We start from the raw sequence: 13,560 nt of genomic DNA, 5'->3' as shown, positions 1-13,560 counted from the left end.
TCCAGACTTGGAACGGCAACAAAACAGAGCAAGCAAAAAAGTAGACCATACCCACAAATGGCAAAAGCCGAAACCTGGTGTTCTGAAGGTTAATATCGATGCTTCTTTCTCCCCTGAGGTGGATGATTCCTCCCAAACCAAGAACAACACAGAGACCGATACAGGAGAAACCAGGGCGACCAGTTCCTTTGCGCAAGATTCAGAGACCCCTCCAAGAACCGAGATGAACAGGGGTGAAAATAGAAGACGTGCTGCAAGTGGAACAGTGGATGATGGGGAAGAAATTCCAGTGATCCTCTCTCCCGCACGAAACTATGCTATCTCAACTCCGGAGGTCACATATCTTGCTCAAAACTCTACTATTTCGACTCGACCCAACCCTAACAGGGGCCTAAACAGAGCAAATCCAAGATCAAGCACAAATGCAAACGGTAGAAACTCCCCACCAGATGCAGAACTTTCTCTCATCTTTCTCGCTCGAACCCCTGCTTCTTCGACCCGACCCGAGCAATTAAACAGCACACATCCAGCGACAAACACATGTGCGAACAGAAAAGGATATGTAGAGGAAGCCTCTGCGGTCCAAGGTGCTGCAAATCTAACCCCCGTCGAGCAAAGCCAAGACACGAACGGAGGAGACTTCACACCAGATGCAGAGATATCCCTCATCTCTCTTGCTCGAACCCCTGTGATCTTGACTTGAACTGAGCAAAGAAACAGAGGACAGATAGCGTTGACCACAGGAGAGAACAAAACAGGAGTTGAAGAAGAAGCCCCTGCTGCCCAAAATTCTGCAGATCTACCCTTCTCTGAGCAAAACTCAGCTGCGAATAATGGAGAGTCCCGACCAGATGCTTCTTTTGGTGAAAGCTTGGTATTTCGGAGCCAACAGAAGAAGAATGGAAGGAAGAATCGGGCGGCCATATCATGTGTTGTCCGAGATGCATCGGGGAGGATGCTCAACGGCTTCTCCAAATCAATTGCAGCAAGCTCACCCCAACAAACAGAAGCGGTCGCGTTGGTTGAAACCCTAAAATTTCTTCTTCCCAGATCTACAGAAATGCTCGAGCTCCATTCTGACTGCAGTGTACTTGTACACGGTGTAAACTCGGCAAATCAGTTTAACCGGGAAGTACAACCCCTGGTGGACCGGGCCAAGGAGTTGAAGAACAAATTTTTGGGCCTCACCATAGCCCATTGTAGCCGGGACTCAAACAAGCTCGCCGATTGGTTAGCTAAATCTCAGCGGCTAAACAATTTACCGAAGAATTAGGTCACTCACCCTCCTTTTACTCTTTTTAATATATTATGCTCTGATGCTCTTGATGTAATTTCTCCATACTCCGTTAACGAATGAATATCATGCGTAGTTTCGACCAAAAAAAAAAAGAATCTGAGCATGGTGCGAAGAAAATTCGAACCTTACCAGCTAAGCCAACCCACTTAAGCATCCCTTATCATTTTTCATTTCGTCTACTTGGTCATGTATGCAATCCCTCAGTTTTCTCTCAATTAGACGATGAGCAAACTTCCCGCGAATGCCACAGTGTAACATTATTCATTCATAAATAAATAAATAAATAAATATATATATATATATATATATATATATAAAACCTATGAACTTTGACTTAACATGTAATGTTGTCTATGAACTTTTAATTTATTAATATGATGCCTGAATTATTAGTAAATATTCAATCTAGTTCCTAAATTACATAAAAATATTCAATATCGTATTTGCGTAAATTCCAATCAACGAAATTTGTTGATATGGCTTTCAATTCAACATTCATCTCAACTTAAGGTGTAATGATACACATCATCAAATAACATGGGATATGTTAAAGCCTTAATTCTTTTTCCTTTTCTAAAGTAGATAGATTCAAAAATAGACATGTTAAAATCAACAGTCAATATATAATAATTCAAGACATTAAATAAGGTTGGATTTGTCTTTTGAACAAATAAAAATACTACTTTAGAGATCATATGCAATTAATAAATAAATAAATAAATAAAATGTATGTTACTGCACGTCGCGCCAAAAGTCAAGGTCCATTTATTTTTCCCATCATTCATTCATCCCTGCAAAGGCGAACGCGCCGAACGGGAAAATGACTGATTCCCACATCCACCGTTGACGGCCCAAGTTCGTTGTGGCCCCACCACGAAAACCAGCTCGAAAGGAGGGGCTCGAACCGTGCGTGGGACCCACGGAGCGCAGGGCACCCATGTGGTGGGGAGACCGTGGAGAGTGGGGGGAGAGAGGACGTGTCAGTGGCTCCTTTTCGTACTTAGGTACTTCGCTTTTATGGAAGGCAGATGCAATATGTCCGAACCAGATTTTTCGTTCGGGAAGAGGTGAGCCATCCTTTTTTCGCGAATGCGCCTGGGCGTCACGTGCCTGGGGGAATCTTGTGCTGTGTCCCTTCAAATGACGTTACCTTTCATGCTATCCAATGGTTCTCTGATCTTTGTTCTAGAGCCTTCCCCGGTTGCATTCGTCCTCGTCGGTTTAGGGGACAACGAACGATGATGTTACGAAATAGAATTGGCATAAGATTTTTACTTTTTCCTTTGGATCGAGATAAAGTGATGCCCGAAGTCTAAGTCTTAATTAGGGTAATCTTCCCATAGATTTTCGAACTTTTTCTCATAGTTCAATATAGATTCCATAATTAAACAGTCTGTACCACCAATAAAAATTCGTAAGAAAAATAAATTTCTTCATTGTTTTAATATAATTTAGAACTTTCCTCTAAAACTACTTGCTTGCCTCAACAAAAGGAGGAGACAGGTTTTGTGTTTTAAAAAGCTTCAATAGCTCAAAATTTTCGTTACTCAACTAATAGGGGACAAGGCTTTGGGAGATTAGGCGCAACTGTGCAAGTCAAATACAGGACTCGGTTTTATAGGATGCGAGTTTCGAAATTTCTTAAGTACGCAATGTGAGACCATTGTCTTCCATTGTTTTTGAAACTCATCTATGTGACCCTTCTCTCTAGTAAAAAGAAAAATTGATCTTGGAAGTGATTTTGAGTTCTCTTTTAAAGCAAAAAAAAAAAAAAAAGAGCTTTCTCATTTAGGGTGGTGCCTCACGTGGCACCGTTGCTTCTTGAGGCGATAACCGCTCAATTCTGAAAGTGCTCTCACTTGGCATTGGCATTCCAATTTAGTGCTAGAATTGTTTTCTCTTTAAAAAAAAAAAAATTCTATGAATCCAGTCTAATCTTGAGTTAGAGCTTTCTTCTTCTTTCTTCTTTCTTTCAAGTTTATCAATGAACCCAATCTTGTTTTCCCATCAAAGGCAAGGATAATTGTACTAAAAGGAGTGTATTGCTATCTAACTAGAAAAGAAGGGGGAATGTACTACTGTAATTTGTGTACGATAAAATATCTATATATCCATCCCTCCACTCCCAAAAAGAAAAAAAAAATGCTATCTAACTAGATATTTACATGAGTTTTATCTCTTTTTTTTGTGAAATTAAGAAATATATTGAGCTTTAACCAACCTATACAAAAGAGATTACGGCATCAAAACTTACACTCGAAATGAGAAGACGTTATGAGTGGAAGGGTGCCGAAATATAAAAAGCAACCCAACAAGTACTACAAGCCAAGCAGCTACCAAACAAGGAACCAGCTTAGCAAAAACAAGGCAACTAGCCAGCCAAACAACGGCTATCAAAAGAAAGACGGGGAACCCCTGAACACGGACGCCGCACCCAGCTACAGAGCAGCAACTAGCCAAACAAACCCACCAACGCCAGCTACGGAATAGCCACCAAAAAACAGCCACTTGACAACAACCTTCAGCGTCAGATTACACCCCCAAGTTTATCTTTTTTTAGTATTGAATAAAATCAAAATTCAAATTTTAAAACTAATGATATGAGTGATAAAGTCAAAAATAAAAATCGTGTAAGTACAGGAGAATGACACTTGAAGTGCCAAAAGTTAATACTCATGTTAGTGCTAAAACTTTTGGCTAGCTCACTTAAATGTCAAGTCGAAGAAAAAACGATCACTTAAGTGTCAACAATAAGGAATTTTGGTCAAATTAATTACGTAGCATTTGCCAAAAAAAAAATTAAGTGACATGTCATAATTTTTTAAAGACTCAGTCCACATGGACATGTAAAACAATGTTGCTTAGTCCAATGTGGCTAGGTAATGAAAAAAAAAAAAAAAAACAATTCCGCACGCTATCCATGGCAAAAGCAACATTGTTTGAACTTGAGTTAAAGAGGCTAACCACGTTGCATCTCTCCCCATTGCTCACTCATCGTTGCTTACTCATCGTTGCATGCCCACACTCGCTCGCCATCGCTTGCTCATTATCCATGGTAAAAAGGTACATTTGTCTCTCCGTGTTGCTTAATTAAAGGGATAATTTAGGGTTTCTAAGAGAAAATTACAGCTCGTGAGGGGAAAATTTAGGGTTGTGAGCCTCTATTGATGCTTCTACCTTCCCTTTGTAAGATTGAGTAGTTAATTTTGAGGGTAAATTAAAATAGTGTGTGAATTTTGCTTCAATGGCCGATTAGGGTTTGAAATTGGAGTCTTTCAATTTGGCAATTTAGGGTTCTTATTTGGGGGGCAAGCTACTTTACAATGCCATTTATGCCTTTAGATGCCAACTAGACCATGCCACAAGCCACGTCGGCTTAAGAAATTAATATATAAAGAAAAAAAGACCATGTTGGATTTATTGTCAAACATATTGGAATTAGAACTAAAATAGTTGTTTTTCAAAAATTTTGGCACTTAAGGATACGAATGATAACCATTCTAGTTAAAAATTGATTTTTGGAACATAAATAGATTTTGCTATTAATAATGACACAAAATTTTTATTCTCGAAATATAAATTTGTTTGATAACTGCGGCACCCCTCGACGGCCCCCGATCCGTTAAGGTCACCACAGATCATATTCTTTCTCTTTACCTGAAAGTCTATTACTCTAATACCATAAAATTTTGAGAAGTCCCTGAGTATCGGGGATTTACATCTTTTAGATCGGTCCCTACGCAATTTATATGGTGGAAGCGTATCCAACAACTCCCTTCCCTAAAATCAGAAAGCAATGCACACCAACTAAACATTTTTATAGGTAAAAGCCGAACATTTTTATTTACTTAAACCAGATAGACATCATTCGTCGGTACACCAAAATGCCGTAGTCTTCTATACTCAGCTATACTTCAAAAGATGACCGACAAGACATCTTGTCCAACAGTCATATACTTAAAGTCCATCGATTAGTATTAGAGTCCAAAAGTTTCTTCCTCCACTGTCCTCCTCCTCATGGTCATATCCAACTACTCGGTCCATCTGCCGGTGGCGATGGCAGTAGAGATATCTTGTTTAGTCTGAAATGTTAGTCCCCAAAATGAGTGAGTACAACCACTCAGCTGTAAAAGATTCATTAAGCTATATCATGCAGTACCATCAATATCTAGATTCATGCAAGATAGACAAAAACAGGTAATCTAAGGATAAGCATCAAAATCATGAAATTCTTTAATGCAATGGCAAATACAATTTTGAAACCCTTAAGATGCATCATGTCTAGTTACACAAGTCTCGATCATAGGGTCAAACTGTTATGACACGTCCCATTCCATGCCATACAATTTAGTCATATAACCAGATCACACGCACACTTAATAGAATATCAGTTTTAATATTCAAAAGGTTTCATCTCCCAGAGGATCAACGTTTGCATCCTTCTAGGATTCCGCACCCAACCCTGGCGTCACGGAAGCCTCTGGGCATGTATTCATAATACAACCAAGCATCCAGAACGTGTTGCGTTACACATCCAGGCATCTCGCACCCCACTTGACATCACGAGGAACCTCCGGGGCATACCATGAAAATGGTTACCCCAACCCTCCGGATTTACGTACCGACAAGCATACAACCGGGCATCCCGATGCTCCCGGGGAAAACCTCTGGGCATATATTCATAATACAACCAGGCATCCAAAACATGTTGCATTACACCTCTAGGCATCTCGCACCCCACTTGACATCACGAGGAACCTCCAAGGCGTTCCATGAAAATGGTTACCTCGACCCTCCGGATTTACGTACCAATAAGCATACAACCGAGCATCCCGATGCTCCCGGGAAAATCTCCGGGCATGTATTCATAATACAATCAGGCATCCAAAGGGCATCGACTCATTCGAACCTATGGGCATCCCGACTCCCGGGGCATCGTTGACCCGAGGGTCCAACAGTAACAATTAACCTCTTAATTTCCAAAAACACATTTCAATGCAATGACAAGATGTCTCATGAATCTTCATCAAATCTCAATATTGCATAATATGCTGAATGCCAATATCATCATGTCAAATAAAAACTTAAGATACATTCATCTTTGGGACAAATTAAGCAAATTCGGAACAAAACAGCTCAAACATCACAATGCATAGTTTTAGTAACATTTTCGTAATAACCCCTAAATGAACTCAGAAAACTCTGAAATTTTGATATGTTATAAACAAGACCTAAAGGAAAAAGTTTCATGAAGAACACTAAGTCAGATTCAGATTCATTGTATATCAAGAGCAGTAATTGCTATATTCTTTACTAACATTTGGTAATAGCTTCCAGATTTAACATTTACAGAGAAAATCATTTTACTGACCAAACCTTTTCCATTTATTCTCAAATTTTGATATGTTATTTCTAAGGGTGTTTCCTACAACTTTCATTAAGGGTTCAAAGTCAAATTATAACTAGATAATTACAGAAAATTCACAGAATCATCAAAGGTCATGCTGTTTTCTATGAAACAGTTTACTATGTAAGAATTATTGTGGCCCATATTATGTGATTTATTATATGGTTTAATAATGATTGAAATGCTATAAATAATATTGGTTATGAGAAGGTACGACTCTAATAAAACGAAAGGGTATATCGCTTTGATGGAAGGCACCTTTTCAACGAACGTATAAATAGAGTCCGGTCCTCTCTCCACCCACATACGAACAACAAAACATAAAGAACGTATTCTCTCCTCCATCAATTGAATACATTAAGATTTAGTGGGTCAAGGGAGAGAAATCGGATTTCTTCTTTTGGATCAAGTTCAAGCGTAGCGCTATGAATAAAGGTATGTCTTCATCTGTTTGTGAGAATCATGAAGATCAAAGATCCTTGATTTGTTATGAATTTCCGCATCAGGTTTTATATGAATTGTCTAACAGTTGGTATCAGAGCATTTGGTTTATGATCTCATGATTTTTCCATTTAAAGAAATATTATGATTTATGCATGATGATTTGTTGAATGATCCTGTTCGTAGCATTTGTTGTTGTTGAAATGTTTTGGAAGTTTATGTTAAAGAAAATCCGAATGATGGACGTTCTTCATGGACGAAAATTGCGAAGAAAAGTTACTGTGCACGAGTGGAAAAGGACAAAAATGGAGTAATCTGGAATTTTAAGGACAAAAAATGGAGGAATTCGGAATTTTGAGGGCAGGGAAGAAACTCGCCGGTTCCGGGTAAAATCCGGCGACCCACCGCTTGATTTCGGACCCAAACCGTCGCACTTTGCCATGAGGAACATTAGCCATGAATTTTTCCGGCATATCGGTGTTTTTGGAGGCTAATCGAGCGGCGGAAGCGGCGGTGAGTGGAGGGTTTGCGTTTTGGGGAAACTTTGGTTTGATTTGAGGCCAATTTTTGGTCATTTTCTCGAAACTTGGACCCATGTGGTCGTCGGCATGCTCTTCAAAACCCATTAATTATTTGTGTGCAGGATGGGCTACCGGAGAAGAAACGGCCCGGCGAAACCGCGGCGGAACGGCGGAAAAACGGCGAAGAATCGCGTACGTGCGCGAGGAAGAAGGCGCGTGGGCTCACGCGCGCTGCGGTTGCGGCGCGTGGAACCCCACGCGCCACGCGCCTTCGCGCGCAAGCGCTGCGCGCGTGGGATCCACGCGCGCGGGGTTTCCCGCACGTTGGACGCGCGCGTGCGAGGCACGCGCCTGACGTCCCCGCGCGGCCTTATTTACGTTTTTACCCCTAGCCATTTTTTAAAATTCCAATTTTGTCCTTCTCGCAATATATTTACTGTTACGCCGTTGTTTAATTAATAATTACAGTTCTGCCATTGCTGAAGATTTACCATTTGCCCCTGGATTATAACTTTATGATTCTGCCCTTATGGAATTAGGATTTTACAATTTTACCCTTATGCTTTGATTAAGTTTTTGTCCTTGTGTGCAATTTGGTAAATATTTGTATTTTACAATATTAAAAAATTCATATTATGAAAGGTTTGTTAGTCACCAAAGTGGCCGAACCTTGAAGTCTTTTGAATTTTTTAATATTGTAAATTGTTTTATTCAATTACCCATGATTAATTGATGCTATGTATGAAATTGATATGTTTTGGACTTATGGGTATATTGAAGTTCATTTATTATAAGAACTTAGGGATTAACCCAAAGGTTAATTATTTTCTTATAATTCATGAACATGATGGTTGATAATTAATATGATTTGTTAAATTTGTTTGTATATCCAAAGATAACAAATAAATTTTAATAAGATATATTTACAATTATCAAATAAAAGTTATTAGCATCATTATGGTTTATATATATTTGTATATCATAGGATCGCCCAAAGGAGAACTATGATGTGCATGTGTAGTTTAGTTTGAATCGATTAGGTGATATTCTCAAAGCATTAATGTATGAGTATTTTCTTGCACATTTGCAGTATTCGTACTGTTTCACTCCATTCGCACGCTTCATCTGTTCCATTATTCAATGGGATAAATTTTCCGATTGGAGTGAACAAGTCCAATTTCACTTAGGTGTCTTGGATCTTGATTTAGCACTTCAAGCCGAGAAACCAATTTGCTATTACCGATGAAAGTAGCAATGATGAAAAATCTTTCCATAAAGCTTGGGAAAGATCGAACGGCACTGAGCTTAATGTTCATGCGGATGACAGTTGCAAACAACTTAAAGACTTCTCTTCCCAAGACTAACAATGCTAAGGAATTTATGAAATTTGTGGAAGAGCGTTCTCAAAGCTGGCGATAAGTCACTTCTTTGGTACACGTGAGCACACCTTGACCACCATGAAATATGATGGTTCGCGTACTATGCATGAGCATATACTTGAAATGACCAATTTAGCAGCAAAGTTAAGGACTTTGGGAATGAATGTGGATGAGTACTTTTTAGTACAATTTATACTTAATTCCTTACCTCATGAGCAATATGGGTCATTTCAAATGAATTACAACACTATAAAGGATAAGTGGAATGTAAACGAATTGGCCAGTATGCTAGTTCAAGAGGAAACAAGGATAAAGAATCAAAAGGCTCATTCTGTTCATCTCTCAAGTCATCAAGGAGTTCGAAAGAATTTTAAGAGGAAAGGTGGAAGGAGCAAGAAGAAAGGACTACACATCTGAATGACTCTTCAAAGGCTTCTCAAATCCACAAGAAGGAACACAATCTTATTAAGTGTCACTTTTGCAACAAAATTGGACACTTGAAGAAAGATTGTCGAAATGTAAGGCTTGGTTCGAAAGAAAGGTAAGCATTGTGCTTTAGTATGTTTTGAATCAAACTTTCTGAAGTTCCTTATAATACTTGGTGGATTGATTCGGTGCCACCACTCATGTGTCAAATACGATGCGGGGATTTCTTACGATCCAAACTATAAAGCCAAATGAAAGTTATGTGATTACGGGAACGAGGAGACAAAGCTCCAGTTGAAGGCATTGGCACTTATCGTTTGATTTTCTCGCAATTTAGTTTCTTTGCCAAGACTTGATGTGGCGGGATTTTATTGTAAGTTTGGATCTGAATCTTTCGAGTCTATTTAAGAGTGATACTCTTATTGGAACGGAACTTTATGTGATGGTCTTTACAAATTTAGACTTGATAATACTTTTGTTGAGACATTAATGACCTGCATCATAAAGTTGGCACTAAACGAAGTTTGGTGAATGAAAATTCTGCTTACTTGTGGCATAAACGGTTGGGTCATATATCCAAAGAAAGAATGCAAAGATTAGTGAAGAATGAAATTCTTCCAAATTTGGATTTTACTGACCTTGGAGTGTGTATTGATTGTATTAAAGGTAAACAAACAAAGCACACTAAGAAAGGTGCCACAAGAAGCACGAGCTTCTTGAAATTATACATCTTGACATATGTGGTCCTTTTGATGTTCCATCTTTTGGTAAGGAAAGCTATTTCATAACCTTTATTGATGATTTTCACGTTATGGTTATATTTATCTATTGCATGATAAGTCTCAATCGGTGAATGCACTTGAAGTGTATATTAAAGAGGTTGAGAGGCAATTAGATAGAAAGGTGAAAATAGTAAGATCGGATAGAGGCGGTGAATATTATGGAAAGTATGATGAATCAAGACAATGTCCAGGTCCATTTGCTAAATTCCTTGAAAGACATGGTATTTGTGCTCAATACACAATGCCGGGTACACCACAACAAAATGGTGTAGCGAAAGGCGTAACCGTACTTTAATAGAAATGGTTAGGAGTATGATGAGTCATTCATCTTTACCCTTGTCTTTGTGGATGTATGCTTTAAAGACTTCTATGTACTTATTAAATAGGGTTCCTAGTAAGGCAGTTCCAAAGACTCCATTTGAGCTGTGGACGGAAGGAAACCTAGTTTACGACACCTACATGTTTGGGGTTGTCAAGCGAAGTAAGAATTTATAATCCACATGAAAGAAATTGGATTCAAGAACAACCGGTGGTTATTTCATTGGTTATGCAAAGAAATCCAAAGGGTATAAATTTTATTGTCCTAATCATAGTACAAGAATTGTTGAATCTGGAAATGCTAGGTTCATTGAGAATGGTGACATCGGTGGGAGTGAAATAATGCGTGATGCTTGCATTCAAGAAGTAAGGGTAGAAGTTCCTATGCCTAAAGCTTCTAAAGTTGTTGTTTCTGATATTGTAGTACAATCTAACAACAATCGAGAACAACAAACACTCAATAATGGAGATGTCAATAATGAACCTCCAATAGCCGAGTCACAAGAAATAGCATTAAGGAGATCTCAAAGAGAAAAGAGGTCGGCTATTTCTGATGACTATGGGGGTGTTTGGTTCAGCTTTCCCAAGGGGCTTTGAGCCCCCAAAGCCCCTTGGGAAAAATTTAAGGGTGTTTGGTTCAGCTTTCAAAGGCTATTTGGCAAAATGTTTGCATTTGGAATGCTGAAAGCCCAAAGCAGGTGGGGACCTGCTTTGGGCATTTCAGCATTCTCGGCATGCTGATGGGAGGCTTAATAAATTTTTGCTTATTCTCCATTTTACCCTCAAAATTTTGTTAAAACTCCAATTTTACCCTACCCCAAAACAAAACCCTACCTTCTCGACTCATCAGACGCTCTTTCCTCTCCTCCATCACGCGAATCAGACGCTCTTTCCTCTCCTCCAGCACGCGAAGCTCTTTTCTTTTCGTCGATTCTCGCAGCATCCGTTCTCGCCGATTCTCACAGCATCGCATCCGCTCTCGCTGATTCTCGAAGCATCGCATCCGCTCTCGCCGATTCTCAAAGCATCGCATCCGCTCTCGCCGATTATTTTTCTCTCCTCTCTCTTCTACCTGGTATGCCCCTCTCTCTCTCTCTTCCTCCCTCTTTATTCCTTTTCGTCGCTTGATGGTAAACGCTATTATCGGTCTTCTCGGTTTGTTCCCTCTCTCTCTCTCTCGCACACCCGATCCCTCTCTCTTTTCTCCCCCTGTTCTTGTTCGTCCGTTCGGGTGTTTGTTCAATTTCGATTCGTGGGTATGATTATGTTTTTCTTGGGTTTGCACCGGAACCGCGTGATTTGGTAGCGCACGCCAAGTGCTTGTGAAAATGTTTCTGTTGGAGCCGTGACCACCTTCTCGAGTTTGATTTGCTATTGAAGTACTGGTTATGTCTCGTTTATTCTTCGTTGAGGCCTGGTTTGTGCGAGTGCCAGCCCCATCCACGTGGTGCTATGCTGTGTTTTAGTTTTGAGCATCGGGTGTTAAATATTTCGGTGCATTTGGGCCTTGTCGCTGGAATTGGGTTTGGAATTCGATTGATCTAGGAATGTTGCGGTTTTTCAGTTCTTGAATTTCACGAGAGGGTTTGGTGTGCGATGGGTGTGTGCTTGGTGGAGTTTGCTAGCTGAATTTCGGGCTCTTTCGTTGTTGTGCGAACTCGTTTCTCTCAGAACGCCCGACCGAAGAAGGCAAGGACGAGTTGTGTGGCGCGAGTCCGGGTGGGTCAGCTCGGACGTGGTGCGATCACTTGGCTTCCCTGTGCTCCGATCTCGTTCACATTCCGACCCCCGACACACCCTGCAACAGGTTGGTCTACGATCTTGCTTGCTTTGATTGATGCATTGTTATGGAAAAGTATGATTAGCTTGGAAAACTGGATTGTCTGCGCTGTGATGAGAGGGACTTCGAAAATTCCCTTGTAGGCATTGACCATGATTGCAAAATGCTTATACAATCGCCTAGTTTGGCATGAAACAATGTGGGAGAGTTGTAAAAGAACGAAAAGTAGGATCATATGATGTGATTGTAATTCCTGGATAGTTTGGTTATGTACTTTTCATTAGGCAATTGTTTTTGCTGAAATTCCACACAAGCTGGAGGATGCCCATGTTTTCATCTTGTTCATAGGTGAGAAATGAGAGCGGGCAAGTAATGGGAGCCCTTGCGGGCCTTTATTTGCCCTCTGCCCCATGATGGGCGATCGAACCCCATTTGGTTTTCTTTTTTCTTTTGGCTCGGTGGGTATTAATAATAATTGCCCCTTTTCAGAAAGTCAATATATGCATGTGGTGGAATTTGGGTGTTGTTCTTCATTCGTGGAATTATTATATCTTTGTATCCGATCTCAAATGTGGAGATTTGATTTCGCGCACATGGATTAAAAATCTTCTGGGCTACCAATTAGCTCAGCTTAGTTTTAGTTTTGAGTGAACACACGATGATTAAGTTTCAATTGAGTCTTTAGAAGTGCTTGTTGAGTGCTAGGAAGCTAGAGAGAGAGAGAGAGAGAGGTCTCAACTCTCAAGCCGTGCTCCTTACTGACGGTGTGAGATTTGGCGATGGGTTGCTAATTTTGATTCGAAGTAGTCACGGATATGCTCCCACGAATGTGTGTCGGCCACCCGATCAAGCTCCAATGATTTTTCTTCATCTTGAGAACTCGTTTTGTTTTGTTGCTTGGTAGGGCTTTGTGATGATTTGCAATTTTTTCGAGGAAAAATTTCAAGCAAAAGCCTAAAGTGTATTTATTTTTTCAAATAAAGATTCAAAATGGACATTATTTTTAAAAATATATTAAGTAACCAAATCGTTTCATATGAGGAATTGAAAATGCCAAATCGTCTCAAATAAGAGAACCTCTTGAAATGGAAACTTTGGGAGTGCTTAACAAAGTGCTGTTGTAATCTAGTACTTTAATGTGAGTATGTAAAAGAGTTTAACCGACGAACCATCAATGATTTTTTATGCAAGTATAACGTTTTTGCGTGT

Source organism: Eucalyptus grandis, chromosome 1 (assembly GCF_016545825.1).
Source record: "Eucalyptus grandis isolate ANBG69807.140 chromosome 1, ASM1654582v1, whole genome shotgun sequence".
NCBI classification, from domain to species: domain Eukaryota; kingdom Viridiplantae; phylum Streptophyta; class Magnoliopsida; order Myrtales; family Myrtaceae; genus Eucalyptus; species Eucalyptus grandis.
The sequence above is the reverse complement of the archived record's forward strand: the minus strand, read 5'-3'. Positions refer to the sequence as shown.